The following is a 13,476-nucleotide window of genomic DNA, read 5'->3' on the forward strand; positions in this document are numbered from 1 at the left end:
CTGCATCACCGCCGAGGTTTCAACTGAGTCAAATGCTTTTTCGTAATCAATGAATGTTATGTATAAGGGCTGGTTATATTCCGAGCATTTTTCTATCACCTGATTGATGGTATGGATATGATCGATAGTAGAGTACCGTTTCCGAAACCCTGCTTGATCCTTTGCTTGATTGCAGTCTAAGGTTGTCCTGATTCTATTAGCGATTACCTTAGTAAATACCTTATACGTAACAGACAGTAAGCTGATTGGTCTGTAATTTTTAAGGTCCTTAGAGCCCCCTTTCTTGTGAATGAGGATAATGTTTGCATTCTTCCATGGTTCCGGTACCGTCGATGACACCAGGCACTGCGTATACAGGGTGGCCAGGTTTTCTAGCACGATATCCCCCCCTTCCTTCAGCAAATCTGTAGTTATCTGATCCTCTCCAGCTGATTTCCCCCTTTTCATAGTTTCCAGTGCTTTCTTGACCTCGTCCTTCGTCACTGGTGGAACGTCTGACTGTTTTTCCCTACCGCCAATCTCATTACGGTCCTGACTACTTTGGCTACTGTAGAGATCTGTATAGAACTCCTCGGCTACTTTGACTATCTTTTCCATATTAGTGATGACGTTGCCCGCCTTGTCCCTTATCGCATACATCTGGTTTTTGCCTATGCCCAATTTCTTCTTCGCTTTAAGGCTTCCCCCGTTCTTTACAGCATCTATACGCTCTCTTGCCCTCTCTCTCTCTCTCTCTCTCTCTCTCTCTCTCTCTCTCTCTCTCTCTCTCTCTCTCACACACACACACACACACACACACACACACACGCACGCACGCACGCACGCACGCACGCACGAGCGCGCGCGCGCGGTTTCGACACATACAAAAATGAAATATGAATTTCGTCCATACCATACACATACAGGTTCATTAAAAGCCACCCAAGAACCTGAACATTAACTGCGCTAAGGCTTCGTTTCCTCTACACTTCCGCGGAAGCTACCCTGTGCTTTACTAATACGGTGCCTGAAATCTGTCTTCGGGTATAAGGCGACGCGTAGCAAGCAGCCATGCCACAGCACTGGCAGCGACAGACCGCGTCCTTGATGTATCTCCGGCAGCTTCTTGCGAAACTGCGCTTCTTCCATCCGGGAATACTGGAGGAGCCTTCTAGAGTGCTCCGTGTGGGTGGGACGCTTCCTGCGCTGGAGGAGGGGGAGGAAGACACGTCGCTGCGATGTGCTTTCGCCAAGAGCACCTCCTATATGCGAAGTATCATGCAGACCCTGAGCCTGTTGTCGCTTTGAAGCTCCACCATATTTCGTTCGCATACCCTACGTGCCAGAAGTAACCAGGAAGCATGGTTTGCTTCTCGGCCGTGCGTGGAGCACTGTACGGTACTGTAAAGAGAACTAACTATACTCCCAACTTCAAGGCCTTTTAATCATCCCTATGCCACGCAAGCAACTGGCCAGGAGGCTTATTCGTTCGCAAGTGTGTAATTCAATTCGAACACATTTATTTTGTGGAGGCTCGAGGCCGCAATGATTTATGGGTGGGGAAGTGTGTACTCGCGAACGGCATTTCCGCTCTGGATGGGCGAGAGGAACTGGCTGCGGATATCTGTGCCCGGAGCTATGGCGACCAAGACAACTGAAACGCGGCGGTAGAGCCGAGTAGCGTAGGCGCATATCATATGTCGACCGTCGACCACGGAGCAGGCTTCGAAAGCCGGTGTTGGGATTCTCAAGCACACCGGAGACCGACGGGATAGATCACACCGAGCAACGCCCCGGCATGACCACGAGGATGTAGATCATCTTACTCGGCGCCGCAGAACATTCCATTCTCAAGTGGCGATGCACGAACAAAGCGTAAACATGCCTGCATCCCGGCGTCGCCGTTGGAAGACCTGCCAGGATGTGAAAGTGCCGCCTTTTTGTGGGCGGGTTTTCGGCAACGAAACTCATCAAAGAGCCAAGATTTCCCAGATGGGTGCGTGATGAATTACGAAAAGGCGACGAGATACTAAATTTGAGGCAAATTTTTTTTCCTCGTTTGAGAAGATAGCGCACGCCAAGAACGATGGACAGTACAGTGAATGACGTCATTATTATTACTAATACGTCTCCGGATGCCCGCGCATGGAGCTGCCTCTACGCGCTTTCTCTTCTCCCTCGGCGAGAGGGACGCAGGCTCGACTCCGCCGCCTTCCTAGATCAGGTTACGAGCGGTACGTGGATGCTTGGGGGACAGTGCGAAGTCGATCTACATTATCATTAACGCATCACATAACAGAATGCAAACACTGCTCCTTATTCCGCATTTCGGGGAAGAAACCAGAAACTTCGGCATTCCAAAGTACCAACAATTATCCACCTCCGATACAGGTCTGTTTCGTCTAAACGGATAGCTGTTATAAAGAATTTTCTATTTTTCTGAACAGCTCCTTTATTTACTTCCCAGTCGTGGACAATTTCCAGTTGTTTACTTTCCTATTGCTTTATCAATTTAGAGCGAATGTAGTTGTGCGTTGCTTGTTTCTACGTAGAAGCTAAGACGACACAACACACGTGTCAGACGACCGACGGCGGGCCGTCGGAGACCTCGATGGAACCGAAAGACGAGTTCTATGGAGCAACTGAAAGTTTCTCCCGGGTAAAGGAGGGCGCAACTGCAAATGGAGAGCAATCGGCAAGTGTCTCCAAACGGGCGGCTGTACACTCATGAACTGATTCAACTCTATTTAGCGGCGGAGAGGTTATTTTTTGGCATCGAATCAAGTTTATCGAGCACCGTCGGTCTATTCTCTTCAGCAGTGCCTGCTGCTATGGAGAACAACTGGTCGCTGCAATAAACGTGCCTTAAAGAGTAAAGACAACAATTTTTATTACATGTTTTCTTCATGTTAATGCAGTGATACCTAAGACAGTATACTGTACATGGATCGCCGCGTGGTTTTCATCTGGAGAGCGAAATAATTTATAATATTTTTTTTTTCGCTCCCCCGCTCCGGTTTCAGTTTTAAAGCCTAGCGTTGACAATGACGTCAACGTTGCACACAGGTCACGCGAGAATTAAAATGTGCGATACTATCGCTCTTTCGTCGTTCTGGTTCACTACAACCGTAAAGCCAGCTTGCCACAGGGGCCGCAACTACGAGTGAAGAAGCGCAATTATATGGTTTTTTTTTTCCTCCTTCATATGACCTATATGAAGTTTTTACGTCCTAGCCACCACAGGCTTTTGAAACTGAATCAGGTGAAAATATAAATTCAATCACAACTTATTTAACGACGGTAGCCAAACACGACGTGGTAATCCATGTAGAATAATAAGCAAATTGTGTACTTAAGAAATGTGTATAAAGCACTGCCGTATCCACCACAAAAGATGTCTCTGCTAGATTAGTTGGAGTGGGAGGAGACTCTCAGACATAGATATTGCTTTGGTTTTTTCTTCGAAAAGCAAAGTGAAAATTTCTTTCTTTCTTTGCTCTCACATTCATTCCTACTCGCATATGGTACCTGCCGTGATGACAGCATCACGTTGCTTCAAACCTTACGCAATACAAATACGCAGCATTGTCATAGTTTCAAAAATACAAGGCAGCGATGTCAATTCCAGAGCCCAATCATGATCAAACTATAGTCGCTTTAGTTCTTGTTTTTTTAATTTGACGACTTAAATGTCAGATTTTCGATTAGACGATTATATTTCAATTTGTAAATCAATTACCATATTTTATTATGATGTCTTTGTAAGCTCGCGTGCTTCACTGGCTCCTTCTTTTCAGCCTCACTAACATATCAGTCATTCTTGCTCTTTAAGCACATCAACCATGTTTTCAAAATCCAAGCTGCGCAAAAAAAAAAAAGTGGGATTCATTACCGTGTATTCGGTTTTAATAGTGCTAAGACGCTGGACTGACAAGCAAAAAAAAAAAAAAAAAAAAAAAAAAGAGAGACGGCGCTAACTGACGCCAGGCGGAATATCGACAGAGCACTGTTACTCTATAACAGAGCTCGTACTCTCAGCGCAGTTAAAACATTGAATAAAATTATATACCTCACATCCGAAGCCATACACATATAAAAAGAGGCAAAAATTGGAGTGTTTTTTTCCACTACAGACAAAACTATAACAGGGCTGTAAACTGAGATCTAAAAAAAAAAAAAAAAAAAAATACCCCCCTCCCCCTAGAAGAAATATGAAAAAAATTGACAATTAGCTAAAATTATCTCAATATGAGCAAGCACTCGGGCCCTGTATCAGCTCAGGAGAACCAAATACATGTAAATATGATTGTAGTCTAGTCAAGAAATCTCAAGCCTTATGTGCGATTTTTTGCGCGCCAGAAAACCTTCTTAAGCAAGCAGAGTGAAAGGACGCAAAAAGACACCCTCAGGAAAAGGGCACCCATACAGACACCGCAGATGTTAGCGAGGCGTAGACACGCTCATTCGTCGGCGAAACTCTTTTCGTTTCTTTTCACCTCCTGTCATTGTCTCCCTCTGACACAACAAAAACGGCGGCAGCAAAAGCAGGAGCGCCACAGAAAAGCGTAGCATTCAAAACGTGCCGACCTCACCCAGCTGTGTGTCATGCACCGCTTGGCGGGAAATGAGGAAACCACATTAGCGCAGTAGCAGCAGCAGCAGAAAACGCAATTGCAGCGTTGGCGTTTTCTTCTGGGTTCTGTTATCCCTAACCCGCGCGTCTGCGGCAGAGTGGCCCAGACAGTTGACATAAACAAGCAAAGAAGCAGGTGTATTATCCGCCAGTTTCCGCCCGGCGACGGCCAGTCAATCGGTGTAGCGGGAATAGTCTCCATGGCGATCGCGCTCTTCGATAGAGCTCAGGAGTCAGGACACTTCGGCTAATGTGAGATTCATGAAAATGCAGGGGCTCATTATTTATCGTCGTAATCAGGACTCCACAGAACACCTTCGGCTATAAAGCGCCGCGAATGTAGCACGATTTATATCTTATCAGTGACTGATACACAAAATCAAAACCGCACACACCTTTCGACCTGAAATATAGGTCCTTTAATGACGACATCACGTAGGACATCGCTTTCATATGGAGCTGATGAAAAGTTGAAAACAAAAAACAAAAAGATGAGGCGGCCGTGTGCGCTAATTGAGATGAACACGGATAACAATCACGAGAACGTTTCATTGTCAAACCGAAACAAAGATCAGCAAACAAATATAGCTAATAAATATAACCTGCCCCCCTACCTCCCTCTGTAGTGAATCAAACGGAGAACAGAAAAAACAAATACGATTTCGCTGTAACACTACCACGATAAACATGCCTGGTTAAGTACAGGGCATTCGAGATGTGATTGCTATTATGTCAATCGTGATAACACATGCGTTAAAAAAAAAAAATCACGTTGTCAAGCGGCGGCTTCTCATTTTAGTCGACTACTATTTCTGCGCCTAGCTTCAACGAAATAGCGAAGCCGGGTGGGGGATCACGAAAGAATGCACACGGCTCGGCGTTGGCGCTCGCTGATGCAGCGAAGTTCACTTCCTGGCAGACAGCCGGAAGTCTACAGCTCTGACGCAACTTCCAGGCTTTGCAATGGAAGTTCTGGGAATGAGGTGTACTCGCACGATGTCCACCACGGCTTGTCAGTGCCGACTAGAGGCGCATTTCAATGCAAATACGAGTTACTTCTAACCTTTGCGGTTACGCTTTTTTTTTTTCATGCTAAGAGAACCAGCAGGGAAAGTAATTGGAGGAAAGAACACTCCCGCTGAATGCAGGGGCACGAGAGCCGGCGAAACTCACACACGCGATGCCAAGAGGAAAGCGGATCGCATCGGATGGCATCATTCAAGGCATCAGCTAGCGGACAGGTGTGCGGGCGTGTGCAATCCGTATACGTCCCGCCATGCGATGCTAGCGTCACGTGACGCCACCAGACACACATACACAACGGAACACCACTCATGCAACAACTGGAACACGGTACAGTATTTGACGCAACCGAAAAAAAAAAATGAAATCACCGTTATGCAATGCCTGGGGAGAGTACAAATGGCTTTGTTTTACAGTATGGAGCACGGCTTCTTCCTTCGGTTGCTTATTTCTGTTTTGTCAGTAATGACATCCCGCTCGCGCATAGCCGCTCATCAATCTGTTGCGCGAATCCCGTCATGAAACGAAGAAAAAAAAGTTCACAAGCCGAGCCAAAGCTGGCTCGGCTTGTGAACTCAGGCTCCCCCTCTACCCTTGTTCAATGCTCTTTCATACTGTCCAGTCGTCATCTCTCTCTCTCTCGTTCTACCCTGGATTCCCGACATACAGGTCATTCCTGTAACACCTTCACTGAACCCGAAGTCAGGTACTGCGTCGACAGGAATCGCTTGGGAACAAATATTTCTTGGCCAGTAAGACACACATGACCTCAAACTATGGAGGACGAAACTATCACTTGGCCAGCTTAAGTCGTTGAGTAAGAGCACGTTAACTGCATTAGAAAGGTTAGTCCTAATTACATGCTATTATCATGGCATGCCGACGGTTCGCACGCTGACGCTGACATGGTTCTTAATGCAATTCACGACGACTTCAGCGCGCAGTTCCACACCTTGCAGCCAACGTGCGTTACGTTACATGCACTAATACGAAACCACGAGGACAAATACTTTATATGAAGCGTCGCACTACTCACCTATTTGAACGAAGCTACGCAGACCAGCGGACAACGCCTCGGAAGAAGCGGCGAAAGCAGACGACAACGATGAGGCAGCAGTCAACACCAACCACCACAACCGGCGATTGTTATCCACATGAGGTCAAATGCGGCGCACCGCACCGCAACGCTAACAACAACACACAGCTGGCTCGTTTTTTTTTTTCCAAATCCGCAAACAGTGCACACGACCAAAGACGTCAAGCCGAGCGATTCGTGGTCGCTACAAATCCGGCGTGAGCAACACCACGCGGCGGCTGGCAGCCGCCAAAAGGAAGGGGGCGTCCAGCGCACGAGATTCCACGGAGCCAGCGACCCGTCGGGAGCGCGTGCGATCGCGTTGTACACGGCGCCGCGCCGAGTCGTCGAATGTGCCGCGAGCGGAGCAACACGCCGCCGCGCTCGCGTCCCCGTCACAGCCGTGCAGTGACGCCGGCCGCCGGCAGCCAAAGCAGTGCGCGCCCGCTTGGCGGTCCGGCGCAGGCGCAGACTTCAATATGGCCGGCTGTGACGCCCGCCGTTGAGAGCACGGCGCGCGACACCACACACGCACAGCGAGCGACCGGAGGAACGGCGGGAGCGACCGCGCGGTCGTGGAGTTCGAGCGTCGCCGTCAGCTCGCGTACTGCTCTCCCTAGCCTAGGGAGGTTTGGTACCTACACGCTGGCCGCACGTGTACAGCAGTGCGCACCGGGTTTGCTCTCATTTTTCAAATGGTCGCATGACATTTCACAACTTTTGCGAAGTTGTTCAAATGTTTTGTCCTCCTCCTCCTCTTTGGCATTAGGCTGCACACAGTGTTTTACTGAGTGACACTTTTTTGGCACGAATGTGCAGTGGCCAGCTGTCTCGTAAGAAAATCTGTCACTCCTATTGTATAAAAGATAAAATCTAAAAAAGCAAATACAGGGCGAAATGTACGCTCTTCAGTATTTTTAGGGGAGTAATCCAGATGAGTGCATGCTAATATAGCGTTCTCGTTTACATTGCTTCTACCTGTTCGTAAGCGTTCATAACCGACCTAAGCCGATTAAATTAAAATAAATAAACTTCCCGTCGCTCGCCTTGTCGCTGAAATGGAGCGAGGTAAGGACCGCACGAATGTCAGGCCTACTTGTTCTAAGCACACAGCACAATGATCCACACAATGCAAGTTTTACAGCAGTAATATTCACGACCAATTCATTTACAACATCGAATAACTTCAACAGCTTCTTCGCAATTTCTTGGATACTCCGTGGAATCAAAATTCAACTGTGATTCGCTTCAATAGAGTAGTGCTAAAGCAGGTTGATTTGTCTCGAGAAACATCGCCAACAAAAATGAATGAATGAATGAATGAATGAATGAATGAATGAATGAATGAATGAATGAATGAATGAATGAATGAATGAATGAATTGAAAGCCGGCAGGGGAAGCGAAGGGGAGGCAGAGAGAAATGGGCACATGAGTGGGGAAGAATGTCTCGGTATATATCTGAGTTGATATATCTGTATATATCTTTCTCGGGGCATAAAAAGAATGTTATGAAGGATAAGCAAGGCGCGGACCTGAGGAAACCGCGTGTCAACATACATAGCCACCTTTCCCGGAGGTGTATCTGTGTGCACACGTCGGTCGCTCATGGAAAGAGACACGTATCCACTAAAACCAGGAATGGCTGGCAACGCGTTGGTCCCCTGCAGTAACAGGGCCCATACATGGAGCTTGTTCACGCGAAGACGGGATTTGAGCTTTCCGACCTTTGTGGATAGCCCTCCGCGATAACTTGTAGTCGCTATCTTGATTCCTTGTTATATGCTATTTCGCAACTCCAGGCTCGCCACATAGCGGCCTCCGAAATAAATCTCCTAAACAGTGCGCGATATGTATCTGTTATTGGTGCTTGGTGAAACGGCATCTTCGAATCGGACTTGCAATATCGGCATGTGAAAGTAAGAAAAACGGAAAAGGGAAGTCGAAAGAGTTCTGCTGCGTTCCATTTTATGTGCCTTCTCACCGGAAATTCTGCAGAGTGCATTTGTTCGTTTTCCCAGTAAAGTAGACGACGCACGTCGGAGTGCATTATGAATAAAAACAGCACTAAAAAAAAAAAAAGTGATGTGACAATGGCCGTTCGTTCAAAATATTTCAGTCGGCACTTTTTCCTTCTCGGCAATCGTCAACTTACCGAGTTATCTCTATTTCAGTGTCCCATGATCCTGTTGTGATCATGTGGGTTAGTTATGTAGGTGCGGTTTCATTACCCCGCAAACTGATGAGCGAGTTGGCACGACCACGGCCGCTCGATGGTACGACATTCTACAACAAGACAAAACACCACGCTGTGTCTTGTCTCTTGCTTCCTCGTGTTTGTGCCTGTGCGCTGCCTTTTTCTATGTATAAAGGCACTTTCATTGATAACTAAACTATTCTTAAAGCTTCAGAATAGAACCTCCGGCTGCGTTTATGCTGTTGTAATTGATGGTTGGCTTGGAAAACGAAGCCACGCAGCTAACATTTCAGTTCGCTTAAGCGGCTGGTTGACAGTATCCCGATCAACATACCCGCATGTCAAAGCGAATGTTCGTGCTGCACTAGGCCATAAGTAGAGGATCAGCCGGTGAAGAGTAGGTTGCGTATCATTAGGGACCAGGATTTATCTTTGCCTCGTTTTCTCAATCTTGACGCTAACGCTGCAATACAGACGCATCTATACGCACAAAGCTGCAGAGGACAATAATTTCAGGATTGCTGTTATCCAGACTGATCTGGCAGAAGTCTCTGGTCACTATGATCGATTGGTCTTCGGCAAATCACCAATGATTCCACACCCGAACCTAGAATAAAAGCACAGGACCAAGTGAAAATGCCGTCGCGAACCTATGTCGGGCGGCCATCTTTTTTATACGCTGTGATGTGTTGCCAGATACGTAACTTTTTGCAGAGTTGGGAATAGGTTTTCCGTTCGTTGGTGACATCGGATACTTGGTCTAGAGAGGGCTTCAGCAAGAGTCGTGCTTATCGTTCTTATGAAGTTTCCCTGTCTCTTTGCCTGCTTTTGTTGTCGTTGATTTGCCAATTCGTTTCTTCGACGCTGGGGAATATGATTCCCCCCGTTAGTTTATGATGCTTACGTTTAACAGCATCGCGAGCTTTATGATCCGACGCGCTCGCTCCCGATTCATAGCTGGCTCGGCAGCTTCTGTATACAAAGCGATAGCGTGATCTCACGTGATATCCAACTAACAGTCGTAAGCAACCACGCGACATAAATACTATAATGTCCCTCTTTAAGCTGTACGAACTTGCTGGCATGGTCAAGCTTCATGGATGTTCATGGCTCATGGATGCCTGACCGGGCATCCATGAGCCCTGGAAGGTTGAATCTTATCCCTCGTGTGCCCCTCTCCCACCTCCTATGAGCAACGCGAGTTGACAGCTCTTCCCGTTTTTGCGACAGCATGGGCTATCGTTACGTCACACAACCCATCAGCTAATCAGTGATCGGACATGTCATCTGTCAAGTCTCACCTGGTGGCTGACTCTGTCACGTAAGGTCAAAGGTCGAAGCAAAGGTCAAAGCTCAATTGTGAATGGCCTCTTGTGGTTGTACTTTGAAGGTTTAAAATTGAGGTTGAGTAAAAGTGAAATTCCCGGCACGACAAGAACTGGGCCTTTGCTTCGAGTAGATATGTCGCTGTTAACAAAAATAAAACATGGAAATGACAGAGGTAGTGTTCCATATTCAGTAGAGCGGTCGGTGTACGAGTTAGAAAGAAATGCTTCAACGTCTCCACGGTCCACACGCATCGAACAAGTTTATAATAGCGGAGTAACCTCAACAACGAATCATTGACTTCCTCGGAACCCACGCCTCTGAGCCAGTCCCAGCCTTGGATATTCGCCAGTCGGGCACATCTGCACGCGATGCGGTGCACACGTACACCCTTCTTCTGTACCTCAGCGCCGAAGCCAACGATGTCGCACGGAACACACACGGACCACGTGCGCTTTTTCCCGGGTATTTTGCTCTGCGCACGGACCACACTGCAGCTGCGAGTGGTCGCTCTCTCCTGCCATTCCATTCATTCCTTTTATTTCTGCTTGCGTTCCGCTCTCTTTCCTCGTTTTATTGTCGGCATCTTTATATTTGCGCACGAATTCTGCGCGAGGCAGGCAGGCACAGTTGTTCTGATGTGAGCTTTCGGACATGTGCAGCCAGAGCGCAGCAGCTGCTTCAATCTCGTCATCGTTGTTTTCTTTCCAGGTCGGCATACCTGCTTTGGATCGACATTATTTTTTTTTTACTTGTCGCTTCATTGCGATTCAGTCTCGTTTGTCTTTAAGCATGGATGGACATCTTAGGTCCTGCTCCGCGAAAAGCAAGGTGTCCGTGTACTGTGCGATGTCAGTGCACGTTGAAGAACCCAGGTGGTCGAAATTTTCGGAGTCCTCCACTACAGCGTCCCTCATAGCCTGAGTCGCTTTGGGACGTTAAACCTCGCAAACCAAACCAAATCCTTCATAAAACAAACAGGAAACCAAAAATTATGTTTTAGGAAAATGTGAGGATCAGTAAAGAGCAATAAAGGGCGCTAGAACCGGTGTTTAGCTCTACGAACTAGCAAACAGGGTGACATTAGGAATGGCCGAACAGGTAGCAGCACAGATTATTGTAGCAGCACAGTAGCAGCACAGGCATTGAAATAAAGAAATAAAAATGGTGGATTTTTGGTTATCCTTGATCCAAGTCAAGAACATTATCCGTCGGCTGGCGCTTCGATCATTGCTCGATTCCGCGCTTGGTAAGCTTTTCGGCAGCGGGCTCTGGCTTCTCACTGTTTGATGGTCTCGGCAGCCTGTCTGGCACGGCTGCGGTCTCAGTTTTCAGCGAGAGTGGCTTCATCTATGTCACGCCGACTCCTTTTATCACGCCCCGCTGTGTTGGTGCAGGGGTTAGGGAGCTAGATTGCTGTACCAAAGGATGCGGGATCGAATCCCGGCCGCGGCGGCCGCTTTTCGATGGAGACGAAAATTAATGCGCCCGTTTGCTGTGAGATGGCAGTGCATTCAAAAGAACCCCATGCAGGTAGTCGAAATCTCTAGAGTCATCCCCAGCGGCGTTTCTAATAGCCTGAGTCCCTTTGATGTTGTTGTTGTGGCTGTGAGAAAGAAAAGAAAAGCACGGGCGCAACGACTACAGCAGCAGCATATAGTTCCTCTAATCTTAAAGAAATCACCTCAGTGAGTGTAGTAACGCCGTTTCTAACTGTTTCCTAAAAGGGTCCCAAAATGCTGAGGAAGTGGATAACACATTGTTTTCTTTTGCCGCCAAGTGGGGATACCAGAGAGCAACGACCACAACCCGCGGCTTCCAAGGTCTCTGCTACGAACATGTCCCGCACCGCTTGGTGTGACGGGCTCTTTTGCTATTTTGTATTGCGTCTTTTGCTCTGCAGTTTAACTAATTCTTGGCACTATTTCTAATGAACAATTAAAATCAATGCAAGTCATCAGCACTCGCTGGCCCTCTTTGACGCAACCGAGCCTCCCGCAGCGGACTGTGTTACAACTTACAGTAGCAAGTCCCCGACCGTCATTCATAAAGGGACCAGACGCAAATCACTAAAGGAACGCGTAGGAAACATACACCGCAAGTAACAAAACACACCCAATTACGGCACAAGCTGGAGACGAGAGGCATTGGTACTAGCCACTGTAGCATTGGACTGTGGCTAGGGCATGTCGTAAAAAGACGAGCCAGAGCAAGCGTGGCGTAAAGTCGTTCCGAAAAAAAAAAAAAAGACATATTGACGCGAAGGTATAAATATCAGAGGAGTGCGAAGAGCGCGCCTTGGAAGCAGATTCGAACACAAATAGTACAGTTAAACACCAAGCCAAATACGAATCGAACAGTTTTCCGAATATTCCGACAAATCGAATAATTGTGTAAAACAGCGAGGTACTGGTAGACGGCGTTGAAGTGCAAGTGTATTACTCATGCAGCTTCTGTAAAGTCCGCAAAAGCATGCATCACTAATGTCCACTACGACTTACGGAACGCGCCGTTATTAGATTATCGCTATGGAAGTCATATCACAAAACAGGAAAATTATGTTTTTTTGTGCTGATGACGGCCACAAATAAATTATGCCGCCAAACTGCAATAGATGAAAGAGCAGAGACCCAATAGCGATCACGACGTGCTATACCGCGTCAAAGTTAGGCTCTACTTTTTAAACAGTCGTCGAGGAAACTAATCCGAGCCATTTTCAAACTTGATGTGAATCATTTGAAAACTATTCGAAAATTTAAGAAATTATTTACTCATTTCAAACAATTCCCAAGGTGCACAGTTTGTTTCGTTCAGCGAATCGAATTGGCGGTCGTTCCATCCGTTACTGAAAAACTCGAATATTTGCACTCTCTACAGTTAAATAGAACTCAAGAACGCAGCGGGCAAATGCTCATCAAAAGTGGCCCTTACGCTAATGGCGTCGACAGGCTTTTTGGACGCAGCGGGTAATATGATTAAGTCGTGGCGCATCTCCTTTCATCTGACGCCTCCTTCGTTGTCCCGCTACCAGCTAGGTCACAAAGGCAATATCCACGATGTCGCGACACTATAGTCGATGCCATTGACTTGCACAGCCTCTTCTGGAAGCCATTCGCCGCTTAGTTCTTCAGTTGCATCAGACTAAAATTGACAACCGTTTCCGCGCGGCTCTGTTCTCGTAAGCATATCCTATATTTGTCCAAACTTTCTAGGATTTAAACACAAAAAGTCGGCTGGGTGGGCGT

General features: G+C 47.2%; 1 protein-coding gene across 5 annotated transcripts in view; it reads right to left on the bottom strand.

Annotated features, from left to right (window-relative positions):
* LOC146196872 (rap1 GTPase-activating protein 1-like) overlaps positions 1 to 7,245 on the bottom strand; it is a 207,472-nt gene extending 200,227 nt beyond the window's left edge. For all 5 annotated transcript variants that reach the window (XM_084598563.1, XM_084598567.1, XM_084598564.1 and 2 more), the window contains exon 1: positions 6,672 to 7,245. The gene's annotated coding sequence lies outside the window, so the exon portion shown is untranslated. The remainder of the gene's footprint in view (positions 1 to 6,671) is intronic.
* Between the last annotated feature and the right edge of the window lie 6,231 nt (positions 7,246 to 13,476).

This window comes from Amblyomma maculatum, chromosome 3 (assembly GCF_055883805.1).
Source record: "Amblyomma maculatum isolate TAMU_Amacu chromosome 3, ASM5588380v1, whole genome shotgun sequence".
NCBI classification, from domain to species: domain Eukaryota; kingdom Metazoa; phylum Arthropoda; class Arachnida; order Ixodida; family Ixodidae; genus Amblyomma; species Amblyomma maculatum.